The sequence below is a fragment of the Sabethes cyaneus genome, chromosome 1 (assembly GCF_943734655.1).
Source record: "Sabethes cyaneus chromosome 1, idSabCyanKW18_F2, whole genome shotgun sequence".
Lineage (NCBI taxonomy): Eukaryota > Metazoa > Arthropoda > Insecta > Diptera > Culicidae > Sabethes > Sabethes cyaneus.
Window position 1 is genome coordinate 103,617,737 of NC_071353.1, and position 23,143 is coordinate 103,640,879.

Sequence of the window (23,143 nt, forward strand, 5' to 3'; positions counted from 1 at the left end):
TTTTTTGTATTGATAGGTCATCCTAAAAACATTTGGCCGACTTGAGTGCTGAGAGAATGCGTAAAATCTCTCGTTATCAAGCTGTAGAAGTAAGCAACTGTGAGCTTATTCTGCTAGAATCAGTCTGCAAGGCGGCAAGCAAAATGGAAATACTTGTCTATACAAAATATTAAAAAAAATTATAGCAAATTCCAAAAACCTTGAAAACATTTTAGAATACCTCGAATTTATACTAGTTTTCTTTCTAAAAAGATCAGAAGGTTTTTAAATAAGAAAACATACGCGATAGATCTACACGCTTAACGGGAAACTAGCAGTCATTAACTTTTCGTCGGAAAGCCCAATTCCAGAAGCAGTTTTTGGACCCAAAAGCGGGATTCTGTTTACAAAAATGTAAATCCTGCGTTCTTTTTGCCAATCTGCACACCGAATATATTGAACAGAACAGAACAAAACACATTAACAGATTTTTTGTTTCAAACAAAAATACTGCTTTTGAAATTGGCAGAATCGATGACGACTAATTCCGCCTTAAACAAAACTACGCAGGCGCAACACTTCAGTCCAGAGATGTAGAAATACTCTTTTTTATAACTACTGTTTTTCATAACGATAGTTTTTTACAATAGATGGAGGGGACGGTAGAAGAAAGTAATGAAACAAACGTGTTTATAGTGTCTCCAGAACGAAAAAACAGGTAAGGGATGGCCCTTGAAGCAACGTGTACGGGTCCATGGAACAAAACAAGCTATAATGGGAGTCAATTATAACTGAATTCGAACCCAACTTTTCCCCCAGGTCCTGCGGATCGTAGATATTGGTGAATCTTTGAGCCACAGCGGGCTGAATATGGAAAAATACTTTCTTTTCAAATGCGTTTTTCTCAGAATAGGAGAAGTCTGGAAAAATGCCATTACATGGATTTTGTAGATCCAGATACGTACTTTTAGTCCATTCATTCCGTTTTCGAAAATATGTGCCAACGGAAGTGTGAGACGCCGTGGAAAACTATAATATTTTGAATCGAAAACTTCTATATCTTCCTTCAGACAATAGATAGCAACTATCTAGAAGTTTTAAAAAATGCATCATTTTACGCTCTAAAAGTCATCAGAACACAGTTTCCAAATTGGTTTTCAAATAAAAAAGTTAGAGCAAAAAAACTGCTTTTTTAAGATCCACCCTGACTTAATCTAGAAAATTCGTTGTATAGTGATACACGGATGAGATACAAATTTGGTTTCTTCAGCAAAGTTTCTGCAAAATAAATTATTTACAACTTTGTAGTAGAAAGTATTGCTCTATATCGCAAGACAAAAAAGTTAAAATTTTTATAACGAGTAAAAGTGGACCACCCTAATGACTAATTATACCAAAAGATAGGTCTTTTCTTCTAAACAAAATCTTCTGAATACATGAAATATGTAGAGCCAATGGTTTTCGAGATATTGATTTTTGTCTGGAATTTTGGCTTTTTCGACCATAGTGCGCCCTTTTTATAGATGGCCCAAACCACATCTTCTATCGATCCGGTAGCATTTCCTCCTCCCAAATCCTTGAAATTATCCAGTACAGTGCCAGTACAGTGATTCGTTGTAATGTTTGTAGAGTTCTGCAGGGAGTAGGTCCTTGCCGGTGACTCCATTGCTCTTCAGTGGATTGATTTCTCGCGGGATCTCTTCGATTCCCGGGAGCCGGAATGGTGTTGTCGTTTGAGGCGCTCCAAGGTTAACTTCCGCTCCGTCTTCTTCTGTTTTAGCGCCATTGAGATGCCCATCGAAGAACTGCTTCCACCTGTCGATCACCTCGCGCTCGATGGTGGCCAAGTTTCCCCTCTCGTCCTGCCAATATCAGGCTTCAGTGTGTGTCTTTTACGAAATTGGTTCATCTTCTTATAAAACTTGCACGTCTCATTAGCCCGGTTTGGTTGTTCTAGCTCTTCCCGGATTCCCTCCTTCTTTTGGCACTTTTTCCTCCTCAGCAGAGGTTAGAGAATTCGCAAATTGAATATATACACCGAGTATCGGCAACTGATATTATCATGAGAAAACTGAGAAACGAATTCGCCTATAACCAATGAGCCATATACTTACTTACTTACTTACTTACTTACTTACTTACTTACTTACTTACTTACTTACTTACTTACTTACTTACTTACTTACTTACTTACTTACTTACTTTACCAGTCGAGAGCTGTCGTGGCTCTTGCCGTATCAAGAATTCCTCTCCATTGTATCCGGTCCTGGACTATTCGTCGCCAACTCGTTTCGCGTCTCGACATACGCAAGTCGGCTTCAACTTGGTCGAGCCATCTAGCACGTGGGCCCCTCTATTCCTAGTGCCGGTTCTTGGGGTTCTTGGAGAAAACGAATTTCACTGCACAGTCGTCCGGCATCCTTGCGACGTGGCTGGCCCACCGTAGTCTCTCTACTTTCGCCAGGTATACGATGGGAATCTCTCCAAGCAGTGCCTGTAGCTCGTGACTCATACGCCTCCACCACTCTCCGCTTTCCGTTTGTACTCTACCAAAAATAGTCCGCAACACATTTCGTTCAAATACGGCAAGTGCACGTATGTCTTCCGTAAGCAAAGTTACTGTTTCAAGTCCGTAGAGGACTACCGGTCTGATTAGCGTTTTGTACATCGTCAGCAGCTCTTGATCGAAGCGTCTTGTGGAGGGAAAAGTGGGTTCGATTTTCAACTTGAATACGTCGTTGGGTCTCCCTACTCGTATTATTGTCGGCGGTGACCAGAAATCTCAAATATACGAACTCATCAACCACTTCCAGTTCATCACCGTCAATAGTCACTATCCTTGGGAGGCCAACGTTGCTTTCTCTGGAGTCTCTTCCTATCATATATTTGATTTGGACGCATTGATTAGTAACCCTATCCTCTTAACCTCCGCTTTTAGTCTAGTGTAGATTGCCTCCGTCGTTCCGAGATTTCTAATAATGATGTCGAGGTCGTCTGCAAAGGCTAGGAGTTGGCTACTCTTGCTGAAGATCGTTCCTCTCGTTTCAATGCCCGCTCGCCGGATCACACCTTCAATAACGATATTGAATAACTTACTGGACAGTGCGAAATAACACGTTCTGTTGCTTCTAAAGCAACTCACACAGCTATTTTCTCTTCATAGTTATAGTGATTTGGAACACTTTGGGGCATCGCCGGACATCCTATACCTGCTAAATCGGCTAAAACACTCAATGTTCAACATTCAATTTTTGAACGAATTTCGATGTTCACAATGCGGTTATTTTCATGATAAAATTTATAACTGTTGGATGGAGAAGCGAAGCAAAGCAATAATCAATAATGTGTGTTCATGCGGGATGTTCATCAATTCAAACAATTAAGTTTTTCGCGAATTCTCCAACCACTGCTCCTCAGGATCGTGATCAACTCGTTTCGCGTTGGTCGATACTCGGCCAAATTCTCTTTTGTGGCAATGCTTAAACAGTTTTTCCAAGCTCTTTTTTCCTCTTTGTTGGCATTCCCATCTAAAAAACCAATCATTTCGTGCACTCGACGGTACCGTAGATGTGGCCTCATTGACGGCCAAGCATTCGACAACGGTCGAAGCACCTAGATTCACAGAGAAAGGTAGAGCTTCATCCAGTACCCGCGGCTCGCCTAATTGACCAATGTTTAACCGAAGAGCGTCTTTGTCGTGAAGTATAAACCGTCGAGAGTTTTGAGCGCACATGTACTAGACTAGATACTAGATAATGATCCGAGTCGAAATCCGCCCCCTTTGGGAGCCTATGTTAGTGATGTTCGATAAAACCGACCATCGATGAGAATGTGGTTGATTTGGCTCTATGTTCGTTGATCAAATGATTTTCAGGTGGCTTTGTGGATATCTTTTTGAGGAAAGAAAGTGCTTCTGATGACCGGGACTCGGGAAACTGCAGAATTGATACATCGCTAATCGTTATCGTTTGTGTCGGTGGCAGGCTATGTGACCCGATCACCGGTCTATACATCGCTTTCTTACCGATCTAGGCGTTCATAGCCCCAAATGACAATCTTGATTCCCCGTGGCAAGCAGCTATCGTACCTTGCCTCCAGCTGTGCATATAATTCTTCCTTATCGTCGTCGGGTCTACCTTTGGGTGCGTGGACAATGCTTGATGGTGTAGATGAAGAAACGGCCTTTCATGCTCAACAAACACACCGTCATGATGATCGCCTTCCAGTCCATCACGCGATCCTGTATTTTGCCCATAGCTACAAACCCGATCTCAGCTCGTTGGTCGCTCCACCACTCTGGTAAAATTGGGCTATGCCGCCACGGATATAGTCCACACCTTCTCGCCGTTGCAGCAGATTTTCTGCAGTGCCAAAACAAAGCAAAGCCTAGGTGCTACATTCCGTTATCGAAACTTGATCTTCTGTTTTTATACGACAGACTTCGCAGCCAGCTGTTAGGGTACAGGACAATTGCAGGGCCAGTTGCTAAGATCATATTGACTCTAACAGCCTCTCCCAGCCGAGATTCGAACATACGACGACTGGATTATTAGGCCTGCGTCATACCTCGAAGCCAACTGGGAGTGCCACGATTCCGAATTTTAGGGGTTTTACCTGAACGGGAAGCACCCTGTCGCCACACACTAAGCTTAGCGATCTGAAGTCTGAGGTACCAAACATCTATTCCATGTCATAATTTCATCGTCTTTGTCCATGCCTAATGTTCCGAGTCAAATTTTCTTGAATGCTTGGTTTGAGCAGGTTGCCTTACAAAGGTCACGCTACCGAGTCTCGTGATGGGGCTGCCATCTTAGCTGTATTCTTAATTCAGCCGTCAGCTCCGGAACAGACGCTGTCGTGAGCCGCTCCTAACCTGGAGTACAATCGCGCACTTGGTTGAGGAATTGTCAAGCCATCAAGAGGTGTAGCTCAAGGCCAGCAAGGCTATTCCTCGTTGCAACACTCAGCGTTCGAATGGTTTCTTTGTCGGTATAGGCACTTAGTTCCCACCGGGGTTGGATCTCCGCTAAGGTTGCTCGTATTCCGGCTGGTAGTGAAAGGAGAGCGACAGGAGTTGCTGGATAAGTTGTTGCTAACGGTCAGTATGAGGTCTATGTTACAGATTATTTACCCATTTTCCAACCAACAAACATGGACACAACCGCCCACAAGTAATGAAAATAGCAAAAATATGTTCGAAGCAAATAATTACTCACGTTGGTTTATCAATAAACTCACCGAACAACGAGGTCACAAACATTATAATAATTTGAGTTCAAACCGCAGGGAGCACTAATGACAAACAACAAATAAAATATACTTCAAGCATTGAATGTAGCGCGGTTAAGTCAAATGCTAAGCAAAATCCTACGGAAACATGATATCCAGCTCGCCAAAAAAAAAGATCAAGTTTAAAGTCTACAGACACATTCCACCTTGCAAGTGGGAGGTTAACAATATAGATTTTTTCATCATTTAGGCAAGGCTGCAATTAATTCTCTGTCAATAGTTTTAAGCCAAAATAATTTAAAACTGTGTATCGTCAAAACATGTTTCATTACTAGGGTAACATTTTGTTCATACAGAGTTTTTTGAAAAATGAAAGCATTTTCCAGATAAGCGGCCTTTAAAAACAGGTATTTTTATAATGGTGTCCCGTAACGAAAATTTTGCATTTATTTCCATATACCAGAGAATTTAAATCCGAATTTTTTGAAACTATGGATTTTCCTTAATCATATATGTACAATCAGAATCGCGCTGTGCTTGACTTTTGATAAGCATTTCTATGTAAAATAAAATAGGTGCTTCAAAATGGTGTCCCGTAACGTTTTGTTTAACGCAAAAAGTAATTGAATGAAAAAGCACTTATCACATCATGTTTCAACTAATCTTTATCGACGATAACAAATCTATTATTTTGATGACCGAATGCAAGTAAATATGTATTTACTATAAGTATGCATAAATATGATTACAATATAATAATATATTGTAATATTAGGGAATGTGCGGTAAAGACGGGCACCTCAAGATTAAAATTCAATATCTACACAAGTATCTCTGTTTTATATAGCCATACTACTACTAAATTTTGTTCAAAACTTATACTTTAACATCAAAAACATTACCTAGTAATCATATTTTTTAGACATTGTACAGAAAAACGGACACATTATATGAAAGGTGGACACCGCAAAAAAGGTGTGATGCCTGAGTAGTAATACCTAACGAGGTATGATACCAGTCGTCGTATGTTCGAATCTCGACTGGATGGTGCTGCCAAAGTCAGTAGGATCGTTGTACAAGCCCCGTAGAGTGATTTATCTATTTTGGGCAGACGTTGCGCGTACGTTATTTTGGACATTTACGGCAAAATCAAATAGAAGTAACCAAAATAAAGTACGCGTAAAGCCTATCCAAAATAGACAAATCAACCTAATTGTTTTGTACTCTGCTGCAGAGTTTTTCGACAAAGGGTGGCTCCAGGCAAAGGGTGAACATGTGCATTCCATAACCTCTGTTTACTAACTTCTACCCCTACGTCCACGTGTTGCCGGCTGGGGTACGCAATCTCGGCTACTGTAGGCTAACAGTGAAGGGGACAGAGTGGCTTCCTCCCACCTTAAGGTGGCACCCACGTCAGTGAGATAGGGACCTGAGGCTAACAACCCACTGTACCCGAAAACAAAAAAAAAAGTTAATGAAAAAGAAAGAAAGTCTCTCGATAAAGAAGAAGGGTTAAGTCTTAAAGACATTTATACCTAACGCCGTTTTCGACTTACTTCAATACTTTATCATTAAAATACTTGAATAGACTAAAAATTAGGATTTCCGTTTCTGAAAGTTGTTTAGTCAGCTTTTTTAGCACACTAGCAAGACAGCCTAGCCCAGAGAACATTTTTTAGCTTGCAAGATGCATAGTAAGTGTCGTACTTCGAACGGCATCATTTTCAGCTACTTTTTTTAGCGTTTCTTTTTTGAAATTTTTAATGACCCTTTTCAACTGTTTTATTTTTTTATATTTTATATAACTGTCTTATGACTGTAGAATAATTTGCAAGTTCAACAAAGTTATTTTAAAGAATAGGCAAAATTAGTCTTTTATAGCAACTTATGCTATAGTTATAGTTCGCAACATGAGTTGTTAATGTTGCATGAAATAGTAGAGTTGCTTAAAAACTTTTAAATTTATGCGTTATGATACGTTAACTGATACGTCTGAAGTAAAACAAAATACCTAATTTTCGAATATTTGCTATTTAATACCATTTTGGCGTGCAGCGCAAATAAAGCATAGCTTTCGCATCTAGACGAACCTTATTTACCGTTTTAAATTTTTTCACGAAACGAAATGATTTTTATTATATCTTAAAAACTAAACCAAAAACCTGAATATACTTTTACATTTTGAGTTTCAGGCTGCCTTCAGCTAAAAATTTTCGGAACATGTCGACTTTGAAAAACTTGAAAGAGAGCAGAGTTTTGCAAATGTTTGAATCATGTTCAGAATACGCATTTTCTGCGATGGTGTCCCGTAACGAAAAGTATTCCGCCACTATTCAATGATGCTTATTATAATAAATATTTCGCCCTCGTATTGAGAAAGTACTACTAAATAGCATCTCAAAACACCTATTTTGAAAGATATTCGTCAGACTGTTGGTAAAATATGAACAAATTTGCTTCGAAAAAACGGTTGCTCATGGTGTCTCGTAACGCTGGAATGTGTCTACAGCAAAATGGAAGATCCTGTCGCATTGGGGAAACAAACAAATGTGCTATATTCTGTTCCATGCGATACCGACGACGGTAAAGTGTACACATAGGACAAACCAGGAGGAAACTGACACGCTTGTGATCCTGATCACTAATGGATCATCCTTTCTGACCGCCTTTCTCCTTCCGTTCAGTGCTTAGAGTTTCGTAGTAACGTTTAATCACACTATTCACCGTTGACTGCACGATTCCAAGTTGTTGTCCGCTGTCCCGATGAGAGAGTTGAGGATTTTCCGGTTGTTTGCGCAAAAGCAATTCGCGACGTTACTTTTCGGATGACGCCATGTTTTCCAATATTCAAAAAACTGACAGCGATAAAAATACAGTGTAAACACTCTAAACTACTTCTTTCCAAACCATATAATATGGGATTTGGATTCCATTTTTACATTTACCGGGATTTTAATCAAAGGAATGCCTATATCATTGATGTTACAATGAAAATGCTAATTGTAGATCATGTTATACTGGCATGAGGAAACCAAATGCAAACCCAGGAAATTACCCTTTTATCACCGATCACTACACCCGATCAATGCACTTTTAACATACATGCCATCAGCATAACCATTACCCTATTTCCTTCCGAAAACCGAGCTTCCCAGCACAGAGCGACCAGTTTTTTTTTCATCTACACTGGCTCACTTCACAGCTTGAGCGTTCAACAATTTTGTTTTGGTTTGTTCATAATCTATTGAGACCGCACCCCTCGGTGCTGCTGGTTGGTTGCCTCTGTATGGGTTATACAGTTCTTGCACGATTTCTCTGTACCGTATACATACATTGGAGCACCTCGCGGCGACTGGGTTGGACGGAAGATAGAGGGAGAGACTCTGCCCTCCGCTCGGTCGCACCATGATGGTACAAAAGCACCAGCAACAACAATGAATGCGAGCCTCAACAACACCGAGCTCTTATTTGATCGCGTTGTATAATTTATTTATTTATTCGAATTAAATTTCATCCCACCCGCCCCCGATGAGACGAGTGGTTTTTGATGAGACACTTTATTCATCATCGTCATCATCACTATAATCCGGCGGAATTCTTCTTTAGAAGCGGTCTTCCCTCTGGAGTATCATTGAAATCTCCCGTGTTATTTATTTTGGAACGTTCCCCTACGTGTAATCGAGAGCGCGCACGCGGATCAGCATCGGTTGAAATAGGGGCCCGGAAACGCCTTCGTTCCTCCCGGAGACTGAGATTAAACAGCAACGGGTTCATCAGACAATGTCAGCCAATCCTTCATCAAGATGCGTGATCCAGGCCTATTATGGCGGAAAATTATGTTCTTCGGTTGATCATCCGGTTTCGCGGATGATGTCTTTCATGTTTGGGCACATTTCTCATGTGACCACGTTAGTAGGATTTCACTGTTGTGAAAAGAGTCAGCAAAACTTAACCTATGTGAGGCGAGGTGATGGAACTCGGTTAACAATATAGTTAAAGTGCCCAATAAAACAAACATTTTACGGTTGAGTCACGTAACTTTTTGCTGCAAAGCAAGTTATGATCGCCGTGACTATCTGTGGCTTCCTTTGGAAACACTTACTACGCTCGGTTGGGTCGCGAAAAACCTAGACGGTTCGCTGGTGCTTCTGATCAGTAGGACAAACACAATAGAAGGTCATGGGCCTCGTAATCCCTCGACCGATTCAGGGCGATAAAGTACCAAGGGTACGTGCGGGGCGGATAAGATTCGCCATAAATGACTATTTGCTATAGCTTGTGGCCCTGTCCTCCTTAGATGTATAGTAAATATAATTTTGTCAATTGGTGGTACTCTAACATCGGGCCTTTGCAGTAAGACCTCGAGACGAGAATCGTTCGCAAGCCACACACATACTCACGCGTATCGGCTCGGCAGCCATCCACCGGACGGCATGGGCTTATGGCACTTCGGAACGAACGAAGAAAATGCGAGAAAATGTATGCTCAAGGGAGACAATTTCGACATTTTAATGTTGTGCTGGGTCCTACGGTCGGTGCATTCCGACGAAATTGATGCCTGGCCAAGGTGCACGCGAGCGAAAAGACGAAACAGTTGCGAAACGACTAGCAACGGTGGCTGAGGTCAAAAACCTCTGTGCTTTTATCTAGAAATCTGTACCGAAAAATGAGTACCTACACATTTATTACATTTGATAGTAAAAACTTGTAAACAATTTTGTCATTTACAATTAAAAATTAAACACTTTTGTTAAATTGAAATTATTTTATTTATTTTAATAGGAAACTACTGGTTAAACATTTATACTCGTGCTCGTTGAAAAAATCTGACCACAGACATACCGCAGTTAACGTAAAACTATGTTCGGAACGTTTTTGCTATGAAACCTTGAATGAACTTTAATTCATTTACAACCAATATATGTGAAAAGAAAAAACATAAAGATAATAATATGCTATGTATTGTTTGTTAATGTTTATCACAAAATCAGGAGGTTTCACCTGAGACAAAGTCGAGGAATGCCAATCTTGCTCCCACTCTGTTCCGTTCGGCCTTACATCACGAGCTCTATCAAAGAATGTCCACAAAATTCAAATCATGAAAATATAATATTAGTGTACAATTGTATCATCTGTGCTTGAGAAATTGAAAGATCGTGAAGGAAATAACTCCAGATATTTTAATGAAATATTCACGCTTACGCTCGCATTTGTAGACTTTTAAGAATGTCAGCCCACCTCCTCGTAAGCCTTTGTTCTACGCCAAAATTGTGATTTAACATCAGAAAAGCGTAAACATATGTAGAAACGAGAAATGTTAGACAATAAAAGTACTTCCGCGATGTTAGCAAGTTTATTAATTTCTCTTTCATTTTGTTTCTTTTCAGGTAAGCGTTTTCAGTTAATTTTTCATGTTTCTAACTGGTAAGTTATAAGTGTGAAGTTCTTAATTTTCTTTGCCATGCTATGCTATGCTATATAGCTTTTGAAAACTTACCTTCTCTTAAGGTTGCTAATACAATCTTGGACATGTGGGGCAAGATTTACTTCATCTTGCAGCCCAACTGGTCTGGATTCGATTGGGTGAGTTTTTTTTATCGAAAAGTTTTTGAGTAAAGTTTTCTATTGCACCAGCAAAGCTTAGCTGGTGGCGCTGGCTACGCTGTTAATACATGGATGTTCAAACCAACAAACAATTAGAACAATTTTTCGAACAAATGTGCGAAAAAAAGTAGAAGTAGCTCAAACCAAAGCTAAAATGTTTGAATTTCTTAGGATAATTGGTCGACAAAAAACAAAAGTTCAAATTTCACAAACGGAATCGGCCTTTGCTTAGGGAGTCTAGGCGAAGAAAGATTTTTGCACACTCCTTTGCAATGTCAAAAGAAGATCTGTATTGTGGATCGTTAGTTTCCATCTCAAATGAAAAAGCTTCATAGTTCAAGGAAATTAAATTACTGGGTGCGACTTTTTTGTGCTTTTCTGCGAAGATGTTTTTGTAGCATTAAACTCCAAACTTTCATGCGCGGTAAGTGGAGTCTCCCCACAATATAACGTCACTTTGCAGCACCTTTATCACCGGTGTTATCCACATGGTTCTCCCCACACTTATTGTACCTTGCCTGTTATCGAAACAAGTGGTGGGCGTAACCCAACTATTTCAGGTAGTTCTTAACCCGTGGAACAAAACGCCGTAAAGGCAAACCAAAGCTCGTCCATCCATTAGTGGCTAGGCAGAGCAGACTGGACGGAAGTTGTTTGAAACGAATTTGATGGGGTATACACTTTAATACTCTTATCAAGTGATACGTTATACAATTTCCTGTATTCCAGCATCTTCACCAGCTGGACATTGAGGTCTTTATATTGGTCAATTCCAAAACCTAGAAGGCCCTTGACAGTCAGACTAGGATCACACGGTGGACCTCGCATGCTCAGACCTCGGGATATCTGTAGTGTATTAACCCTTTGTCTGTACATTGGACTCAATTTGACCCCAGGCCACTATGAGAAGCTTTAACTTTTTTTTTTAATTTTTCAATGAATTAATCTACTTCTTTCGCGACTAGGTGTGTCCTTCGGAGATCTTTTATTATAGAAGTTGTTTGACCAAAAAATCGAAAATTTGTGTTTTGCGACAATTTTATTGAAAAACTTACGTTATCTGTACATTGGGATCAATTTGACCCCAAAATTCAAACTGCTATATCTCAGTGAAAACTTGACGGATTTCCGAATTTTTAAATGTTCCAGAAAGGTAATTAATGAACTAAATGATGAACTAAAGAATGGCGACTTAGTGGGGGGACCTTTTATCAAGGAGGGCTTTTAGTAAAAATAAATCGGAAAAATCGGTTTTTTCAGATTTGTGGCGTTTATATCACGAAATCCTTACCAGCTAGAACGATGATTTCTTCTACAAAAATATACGCGAACTCGAGATCTTCAAAGTTACGTGTGGCATTTCACAGGACTTTCTCGCTAGATGGCGTTAATGCGAGAATAATTAACTTTTTTTTCTTAAATTTATGCACTGCCACCAATATTTATAAAATGGTACACATACACCACCTGGTGGATAAATTCTGAACCATTTACCAAGGTTTTATCTACCACCGGACTATGTTCACTTCATATCTTGTCTATCTAATAAGTAGAACGAGTAGAACCCAGAAATTTGAGACCAAAAAAGATCGCTTTTTCCAGATAAACGCCATCTAGCGAGCAAATCCTGTAAAATGCCACACGTAACTTTGAAGATCTCGAGTTCGCGTATATTTTTGTATTAGAAGGCATCGTTCTAGGTGGTAAGGATTTCGTGATATGAACGTCACAAATCTGAAGAAATTCAATTTTTCCGATTTATTTTTACTAAAACACCCCTCCTTGTAAAAGGTTCCCCCGCCAAGCCACCATTCATAATTTTATCATTTAGTGCATTTAATGCTTTCTAAAACACTCGAAAATACGAATATGAAAGTGCACGTATGTCTTTCGTAAGCAAAATTACAGTCTCAAGTCCATAGAGGACTGCCGTTTAGTACATCGTCTGCTTTTTTGTCCTGTGTGGACTCTCCTGCGACCAGTATCGTTCGTTGATCTGGTGTGCTATCAGCCGGGTATTTGATACGATTCTTAAATTTTATGTGTGCTTCTATGTGGGTTATCCTTCCTGCACAGCTTGCTCCACTTTACCCACTCGTTCCTCACTACCAGTGCTATCCTATATTAAAGATGTCCTTGGCGAGAACTCGATGCGTTCCTTTGACCGGTACACTATAAGTATAAGAGTGACTTCTGCACTCTCAAGAGACTTCATCGGGGTAATATAGAATTCAGCATGGAGGAAGGGTAATGAGTGGCCTGAGAATAAACCCAGGCTAAAGTTACTTGGCATTGAATGGTCTGTTTCTACTAAGATTCGAACTCACGACCACCTGTTTGTCAAAACAGACTCGGTAACCTTGCGACTATGAAGCCCTTCACATCGTCAGTTTTGTGCGGCGTCGTATGCTCCTTGATCGAAGCGTCTCCTTGCGAAGGTACAAGCAGGCTCGAATTACAACTTGAATGCGTCGTTGAATCTTCTTACTCCTTTTATTGTCGGCGACGACTAGAAATCCCAATTACGTAAACTCATAAACCACAGCCAGCTAATCGCTATCAATAGTCATTGTCCGTTAGAAGCGAACGTTGTTTTCTCTGGAACCTCCTACCATATATTTCTAGTTTGGCGTAGATTACCTCCGCCGTCCCAAGGTTGCCAGTAATAACATCGAGGTTGTCTGCGAAGGCTAGGAGTTGGCTATCTTTGCTGAAGATTATTTCTTTCGTTTCGATGTCCGCTCGTGTCGGATCACATCTTCAATAACGATGTTGAATGATATACAAGACAGTTTATCCACTTGCTGCAACTCTCTGCGCGATTCTAAAAGATTCGAGAGCGCTCCCAAAACACGCACGTAGCGTATTCGCTCCCGGGGGAGCTCAGCCGCGTCAGTTTGTCTAAAAAACCGTTCTCGTGCATTGTCTGCCATCGTTGTTCGCGTTGGACTGTATCGTATGCTGCCCTGAAATCCTCTAAATTATGATACGTGGGCATGTTGTACTCCCAATATATCTGGAGGATTTCTCGGAGTAAAATTTAACACATAACATAACTAAATCTGGGATAGCACCTTGTAGGCGGCGTTGATCAGCGTAATGCCGTGTAATTACAGCAAATAATACCGACCGCTTTTTTTACAGATGGAATAAACCACACATTCCAACCATTCTTCCGGTAGCTTCCTCTTCCCAAAATTCCTTAAATTATCCAGTGAAATGCCGTTGCTAGTGCTTCTTTGCCATTTGTACGCTTTTTGGGATCTTTGCCATATTTGTAGAGATGTACCGGGAGTTGGTCCTTTCCGGCGGATCTATTATTGTCAGATGATCGATGTCTCGCTGGATCTCTTCGAGGTCCGGCACGCAATTATCATTTATAGGCACTCTTAGGTTAACTTCCGATCCGTCTCTTTCGGTTATATCCCCATTAAGTAGTCCTCGAAGAACTGCTTCCGCCTGTCGACCACCTAGCGTTCGTTTGAGACCGTGATTTTCCTTTTTATTCCTACACATGTCGGGCTTCCAGGCCTCGGGAAACTGCAAAGATATATCGCTCTCCTTTGCGACAGATCCCCTGCAGTGCCATTATGCCGAACTTTCGAGGTTCTAACTGATCGAGTCGCACCCTGTCATCACCCACGAAATTCAGCGATCCAGGTCCAGGTACCAAACATCCATTCAATATCCTTATTTCGTCGCCTTTGTCCATACCGAATGTTCCAAGTCGAAGTTTGTTGATTTTACGTAGATAGGTTACTAGGACCACGCTATCGAGTCTTGTGATGTGGCTGCCATCATCTTAGGTGCACTGCTGAGACAACATATTTCTCAATTCAGCCTACCGCTCTGGACCAGACGCTGTCGTGAGCCGTTGGAGTACAACCGCGCATTTGGTAGATTTGGTAGAGCAATCGTCAAGCCACCAAGAGCCGCCCCTAACAGAAGAAACGCTCAGGGCTGACATAACCACTCTTCGTTGCTACACTCTGTCGGAGTCCAATTCAAATCATACTCCTTTTGCTTTAATTATTACCAGTTCCGATGGTTGTTGAAAAGCGTTACAGTTGGCACGTGCAAGATCCTGAGGGATTTTATTCCAAATCTTCTCTAAACGTTACTTGAAAATAGCCACAGTCAACCCTTTGGTTCTCTCTAGTTTGCCTATCCTGAAACCTCATGCGTAGATAGGATTCAAATCAGGCGAAGAAGCTGGTCACTCTATCTAAGAAATAAAGCCCAGCAAATTGTCCTCATAGCTCATACCAAACCTATGCAGATTTTGCCTGGTGAGACTGTGCAGAATTTTGTCGGAAGCAGTATGGTGCATTCTTGTAGAGTTTTTTTTGACGCTGGAAAGCAAATGGTTCTTTAAAACATTGTCGTTGTAAAATTTAGTGTTGATTTTAACACCAGGTTCAATGAACAGCAATGGTTTTTTGGAGAAACATCCCCATACCATCACTCTGAAAACTTTCCGGAACCTTCGAACAGCCAGTTTGTCCCAAGCAATTTCAGAAAAAGGTGCTGTATATATCCGATTATTTTTTTTATTATATATTTGAGAGGTTTTCAGCCTGCGGCTGGTTCGCCTCTTAGTTCCAATTATTTTGTTGGTTGTGGTTATCCTGTAGCAGGAACATTTTTGTTGGCACCAATGCCAACCTGTGAAGGCGGGTGGGTGAGCGGTGCCTTCTTACCGCCGTTGGAACAAAAGTCACGGTAAGCACAGCTGGATGAATTTGTGCCACACCACTGCGAAGGGATAGAGTCCAGAGGCGACGCCGGAGAGGGTGGAAGGGTCACACAAAACATTGAATCCTAGTCGGAACGGTTTACCGACTAGGGACGACGCCAAACTGGAATTCTTTCGGATGTCGGGAAAAGATCACTTTTACTTAACACTACTTTTATTTAACTATACCTTTGCACAATGTGGCACTTTCACTTAGTTCTAATCACTTGTTGTTATTATCACGGTAGTTAAATCGATGTTGTCTCTAAGACGGTTGAAATACTTCTTTTTTCGCATTCTGTTAAACGCCCGTATTTATACTACACGGCGCGACATTCTGGTCTTCTCGGGCAACTTCGGGAAGGTTCGACGAAATACATTGCTGGCATAGGAAAGAAGTGCCTCGTACTGTTCGAAGTGTTCGATGTACGTTGCTAGCAGATGCAGGCAGCTTGGAGATGCTTCTCGAATCTTCGAAAGCACGTGTTTCATACGGTAGGCGGATTTTAGCGTATTTTTCGCTGTCGCGAACAATTTTTTTCGTTCGAAAACAGAATTTCACTATCACCGTGCCGCTTGAGTAGCTGCTGACATCTTTGGACTCTTGAACCTTCAATCAATCGAAGACCATCTTTCAAAATATTTACTTTCTTACTCGTTTAATGGCTTCCGGGGTCCTTACAGTAAATTTACAATCAGGTTTGGGGAGTATTTTCCTAGATCTATTTCCTATTGATTTTAGAATACACTGACTAAGCGAAAAATACGCAGACATATCTGTGATTAACCCATTTTTAATTTAACTCGTCCAAAAAATACTGACACTTATTACTACTCATCCACTCCACTCATGGTTATGACAATTTTTACAATTGTTTTCATTTAGGGTAGCCAACGTATTATGGACTCTCTTAGCAGTTGTACATAATTTGGACTCTTACAGCAAAATCAAATGGAAGTGTCCAAACTATGTACAGCTGCTGAAGGGGTCCAAAATAGGTTGATTACCCTATGCAGGATAACTCTTCCACCAAGCATCGCAGAGCATACATTTTGTTACGTAAATGCAAGGAATCTCTCTATGAGGATGAGTACTAATAATTGTCAGAGTTTTTTGGACGGACGGAGGAGGGAGAATTTTAGGAAAAATGTCACTGGATATAATTTAATCGGCATTCGGTATATTTCTAATCATTCAACTTTTCCTTAGCGTGCTAATCTAATTCGGTTGTCTAATTAATCGTAAGTTTTGGAAAAAAATAATTATTTTGTACCACCTTAGGTGCAAAAAAGTTGGCTTACATGTACTTGGAAGATGTGAACTGACTTAGAACTGTTTTTCAAGCAAAGCTTTCTTCAGGGTTACGTCTCCATTCATGTTTCATGATCGTGATTAATCTCGACTATTTCACCCTGTACCTAAGGGTTTCTAGTTCAGTTTACTCCCTTCACCGTTCATTAGTTCCTGCTTCTATATACCAAATACCTTCACAGAACGTTCCCTTCATTATCGTCGTTGAAAAAAAAAGACGACTACCTGTGCGCAGCACTTCCAAACAATGAAGTTTTTGAACGGCATAAACTCATTACAATGGTGATTCACGTTACACACGGTACACAGATCATCGTAAGTGAATCCCGGCTACCTGTGCAGGAATTCCTTGCTATACTTTCGAGCCTGTGGGAATTCTTCGATTATCGCCCTCTTCCACTGCTGACGGTTGCAGAAGGAATCTCCCATTGAATTGCAGCACAAAAAGGCAAACTTACGACCGAGGGCCCAACTCAAGTGGCATCGCAATGCACAATTTTTTCCACCTTTATTGCACGTTAGTGGTGGTGACCACTGTCACCACCCCCTCCCTTGGCAAACTGTGCACCCGTCGTAGTCGCTGGCAAATTCGACGGCCTTCGCTTCCGCTGGCTGGCTGGTTGGTTGGCTTGGCAGCGATCGCCAGTGGTTGTATTTGTGTGTTGCAGTGCAGAGAAATAGGCACCAACCGACGGCTGAGTCAGTTGTTTACAAATCGTCGTGGCGTTTGGACGGCGTGACGGGGAGGTTCGATTCACTTTTGTTCGATTGAAGTTTTTCGCGAATTCGTTGCATCGCGTCGCTGTCGAAAACTAATCGGGATCGGTGGAAAGTTTGTGCCTTATTGAATGGCCGTTCGCTTTGCGATTAAGCCGTCCGAGTGTGTGTTGCGCTAGTGCGGTGAGTGATTGTTCGATGAGTGGCATCGTATGAAATCAAGTGGCTAATGATTGAAAATTAATCGCTGATTGTTGAAACGATTCTAGATCGTATAACTGGAAGGCCTAGTAAATTGACAACGTATGCAGAAATATGTGACCCAGAGAGCGCGGTGCTGCCCACCGTTAGTAGCGAAAAAAAATGCTCGTCGTGCTCTAGTGGAATTATTCAAATGATGGATTGAAGGGTCTCCGTGGTGTTACTGCGGTAGACAGACAAGGTGGAGTGAAGTGTACATGTATTTCCCCTCTTCCACTCCGCTCAGTGTACAGTCAACTTAGTGCATAGTTGTGATATGTAATTATTGAAGTTTTTCTGCTGCAGCCAGCTCGGACCGTTGAACGAACAGAAAAGCCTGTCATACCTTAGTCTCGCCTTCAGTCGAGTTCTGCAATATCTACCGCTACGAACTTGGCAAGTCGGCTGTTTTTGCCTTCCATCGGTTGGTATTTGTGCCAGTTCTCGAGCTACAATACACTTTATTGATGTGGATATTCTATAGATTGAGAGAGTTCGAGGAGGAGGTGGTAGGTAGTGGCAGTTGATGGGGGGAGCGAACTGTTTGTGCTGGACATCTCACGTTGTACTTTTTTTTTGCTAGTTATAGTGGAAGAAGATGAGAAGCGAGTGGTCAAAAAATGGCTGCATTGGTTTGAAACGTTGATGAATGGAAATGTGATGAAAACTAGAATGAATGATCGGATAATGGGGAATATTCTAGACTAATAGACCAACCTAACAGGTGGTACCCTTGTTACGTTTCTGTTCAATGGATTGACGAACCATTGGTTTCTCGATATACAGCAAGTATAAATTATCAACAGGAAGCTTTTAAAGGCATGAGACACACTTAGCATTAATTAAATGAATGTTTCGTTACAGTGTTGAGTTGCTTACTATGATAAGGAAAATTCTCTACCTCTTCCTAACCGTCGCAAAATTTCTAAACCATCCTAATCAAGAGTTTTGAATTAAATTGATTAATTTTAGAACAATTATTTAGTGTTTATGCCTCTTTCATTACATGTCGGATTAGAACTATCAGTATCGAAATCGGATCTGATTTTTCAAAACATGCTTAGTTTTCTTTTGTTGCAAAAATGGCACTATCTATTTTGCTTTGTTGGTGATCGTGCAAAATTGCTTGAGTGTTAAACACGTAGTATCATGCAGAACGCAAAGTTTCCGAGGTGGTAACCAGCTATCGTCATACTAAAATACACGCATAATTCACCCGCCATCAGGCCAGTTGACATTGCAATGCTAACTTGCTTGAGAGGTCTCTCCCGAAAAAAAAATACATTAAATTTTGTAGTAGACACAATGCATCTACAACAATTTTTATTGCGGACATTGAAACTTATGGTAAATTTATTGTAAAAATGTCTCATATTTTGTTTTTCGCCTCAAAAAATTACCATAAAAGGACGATAACTTTTACGAAAATGTTTGTTCGCGAAAAAATAGATATTTTTATTGTTAAAATACTTAACAACCCGTCATTTTTATGGCAGAATCTCTCGAAACCATGAAAGTTACGGCGTATAACAATAAGTTTGATGGTTTGGTTATCTTTTCTGGCAATATACATTTTGTTGTTTTTGCTGTGTTTTGTTTGTATCCTACTGTTACAACAATTTTCATCTTCGTGTTGTGGTTATTTTTTCCGGGATAACTACGGGTTCACCCAACCTCAGGGGGGTGCAAATTCAAGTCCGTAGCTTGAGTCAGGACAGATAATATTTTTAAAATGGCTTTCTTTTATAAAGTTTATGATTAACGGTTTTTGAATCCGATACTAACATATACGGAGATTTTTTCTAAGAACGAGAAAGTAAGGCACTTTTGTCGCGTTTCTATTTTTAGGAAGCTACGGGTTTATAAGTATCATATTTTGCTAACTGTAGGGGATATTTACGAAAATATACCATTAAAAATGGTAAATGTCAATAGTCAACTATCAATTAAATCAATAAGTTTTCAAGTGATGACCCTTTTGGTAAATTAAGTGTCAAATTCTAGTATTTGCCTACACTCAAGTACTTTTTTTACACGGTTTAGTTTTTTGAGTATTAAGAACGGGGTAACTTAGAGACCATTCATTTATTTCTCAATACATTTGGGAGTAGCTCGACATTCCTCACGTAGGTTGTAAATAGTTCCTTAGCTGCACCGTTTTCGAGTAATCGAAAACAACAAACCGTGTAAAAAAAGACTTGAGTGTACTTCAATTTGATGTCTCGAAGGTAAAGCTTGTGGTGAAACTGTGCGATGATACAAAGTCTTGTTTATAGCCGTACGTGCAGGAACATTACATTTTGTGTGTCTTTCAGTGGTAGGACCAAAATTTCAGTGGTTTGCGAAAATTTACGACAACATACTAGTCTCATACTATTCAGTTATTTTAGTTACTATATCAAACTGGCATGATAGCGTAAAAAGTGAAAAATTAAAATTATAAATACCGTCAATGTATTTAAGAGGTGACAGAAACTTTCTTGAATCTCAAAGAAGTCGTACGTGGGAGTCGTCATAGCCATGTAGGCTTCATTCGTACTCTCAGACGTTAACAACAATTTTGTTTATTTTATTTTATTTTATTGTGAAATTGAACTGACACAGTTGTCTTATTGAATAATATAGTCATAGTCATGCTTATAAAAAACTACTATTACATATTTTCTGTTCAAACTTATGTGAAGGTTCGCCGAACTCAAAGAGGGTTTTAACTGTAGAGAAAGTTCGAATGCAGGCAGTTATTGGTTCGTTGCATCCAAAAGTTGTTCGATGAAAACTCGGCTGCAGTAGTCTGGTTGATCGGAGGGAGCGTTGCGACGCCCGGAAGCTCAAAGCAGATAGAATTGTCGGTGAATCGATCTCGCCATTTAGGATCTTTGCTACACATACAGCTTGCTGAACCTTCCTACGCCGCTATGAACATTGCAGCCGTTCATCTTCGACAAAAATAAAACAACACCTTAGTTGCCAGCGTTCCACTTTCGGAACGTAGGTCTTCTGATTTTTGTTCGACAGACTTCACAGCTTGCTGTTGGGGTACAGGGTAATTGCGGGGCTAGTGCTATGATCCTATTGTCTCTAAGAACCTCTTTCAGCCGAGATTCGAACATACGACGATTAGCGTGTTGCACCAGCCAACCAGGAGGTCGAAAATGTATAAGCCATTTCACATAATAATTGAATATGCTCTATTTGATGAGTTATTCTTTTTTCATTCTTTTTTATTATAACAAGTACGAAGATTAAATTACACAGTAGTCAGGTCGTGCATGTCGCCTGTGCTTGGGAAGTTAAAAAATCGTAGATATAAAAAAGCAAAGCCTTGAAGCTTAAACGACTTTCTGAGACTTGACCCTTGTAGCATGATGATCATTCTACAATTTTTCCGCATCAGCTACCACTCACGCTCACTGTTGAAAATGGCAAGAATCACGTTGGATCAGCTGGCTGATCGGTACCGTAAGTAAACGTGCTCGTAAAATTCAAAACTCACCCATACCCACACACACCTTCTGAACCTTGGCGCTCGAAAGCTAGTAGGCGAGCAAACCTTTGTGCCGTTCTGCGTCTGTTCAGAACGGGCCGAAAGTGACCATACTGTAGGAAAGGCGGAAAAAGAGATAACAAGAGTTAGACCTATTAATAGAACTTTCGAGACGTCGATAAAGAAGACCGATTTGAAATAAACCCACTCGTTGTTAAAGGTATACCGAAATTTTGAATGTAACTCTCGCTACTTCCTCGTTATTAGTCATATCTGAGAACAATTCTCCACATTCGCGCCCGATAATTAGAATTTCGTTTGCTTTTTTTACTCCGATTGGCTATCGGGAATCATCCCCTCTATTGCCCTGAAGCGAGAAGGAGAGAGGAATCGAGAGATCTTTGCCTGTAATGATAACTCTTTCTTATAAGTTCTGTATTCTATGAACCGGTAAGACGGTTGTTGTCTTTGCTAAATGTTGCGGATGAGATAATCGTCTCCGGTGTGAAAATTCACCGTTCCTTTGCGCGATTCGCGACCCATCTTCCACAACCTGCCCTGAGATTGAGTTTCGTGAGGTAGCGCTAAAGCCACTCGTTTAAACGGCCTTAAGAGCTTTGGTGAAAGGAGGAAATCGCGAGCGAGCCGCTCACTTTATACCCTTCTTTATCGACAGACTTCGCAGCCGGCTGTTAGAGTACAAGAAAATTACGGAGCAAAAGCAACGATCCTAGTGACTAACAGTACCGCTCAGCCGAGATTCGAACATAAGGCGACTGGTTTGTTAGACTAGTCGTACCTCGAAGCTAACTGGCCGTCTTTGGTGCAACGTTTATCTTTCGCCGGTTCGTCTCCTCTAGTGATCTCTTGCCATAATGCGCCGAGGCCACATCCGGTAAAAAAAACACATCGTTCTTCGTTCGACACTTCTTGATGAGGATGCATTAATAGGATGCGGTAGGCATTTCGTACTGTTCTGGAAGAGATATTTGACGTTATCACTTACCTCCTTGGTGGGGAACGTAAAGTATCTGGTTCCCTGCCAGACGTTGCCTTCCAGCAACAAGCAAATTTCGTCTTTCGTTGTGACCGCGGCGTCGCGCTTCCTGGAAGAGATGTTTTTCACCAGCATCTTCATCTGCATCTGCTCTTTCCGGATGATTGCCTACTGCTCAGAAACGGCCAGCCTCGAAGGACCATTTTGGCCAAATACTACTTGACCGTTTGGCCGATTGTTCCTGCCTCTCAGCCCAAGGCGGAGGCACGGAACGATGAGGCCACCTTACTCTTGGCTTTCTTTTTCAGCGTTTGTTGCACCTTACGGTCGTGCAGTACCGTCAAAGGGCCGAAACCAGGCTTGCATTCGAGACTCTCGCCTTTCTGCCGCCGAGTGTCTCATGAAGTGCTTCATGATTTCCAATTTGGTGAGAGAAGAACAGTGGACCAGTGACAGTACGAACAAATTATCGAGCGTTGTTGCTTGACTGTTTTCACCATGGCTGCTGCAAATCAATTGATAACGTCAATTTTTTTCTGGGGTTCTGGGGTTCAGGGTTACTACGATGCATTGGTAAATTGTCCACCAAGAAGCAAGGATTATCGCAAAAAAAAAATCGATTAAATCAGTCTATTTTTTAATGCATACGTTACTGAGCTCTTGTGATACAGCACAATGTGGCGAATCACAGTTCATTTGCTAGTTGCCACTATGATAAACCGAAAATGGCTCTTATATCATTAGATGTGTACTGGTCAGAGGAAGAATCCATTCCTCGCGAGGGACAGCTATAACTGAAGATAGAACTTGCTTGAGGAGCGAGTTGGTATATTAGAGTTTGCTTAT

The 23,143-nt window shown here is 40.9% G+C and overlaps 1 protein-coding gene across 12 annotated transcripts in view; it reads left to right on the forward strand.

Annotated features, from left to right (window-relative positions):
- Positions 1-23,143, forward strand: part of LOC128732726 (partitioning defective 3 homolog) — a 179,060-nt gene that overhangs the window by 99,260 nt on the left and 56,657 nt on the right. For 3 of the 12 annotated variants that reach the window (XR_008411835.1, XM_053826046.1, XM_053826047.1), the window contains exon 1: positions 17,580-18,240. The exons of 1 other annotated variant lie outside the window; for it this stretch is intronic. The gene's annotated coding sequence lies outside the window, so the exon portion shown is untranslated. Of the gene's footprint in view, positions 1-17,579; positions 18,241-18,266; positions 18,326-23,143 lie in introns of those variants that run through there. 8 more of the 12 variants (XM_053826054.1, XM_053826049.1, XM_053826056.1 and 5 more) reach the window with 6 other exon arrangements.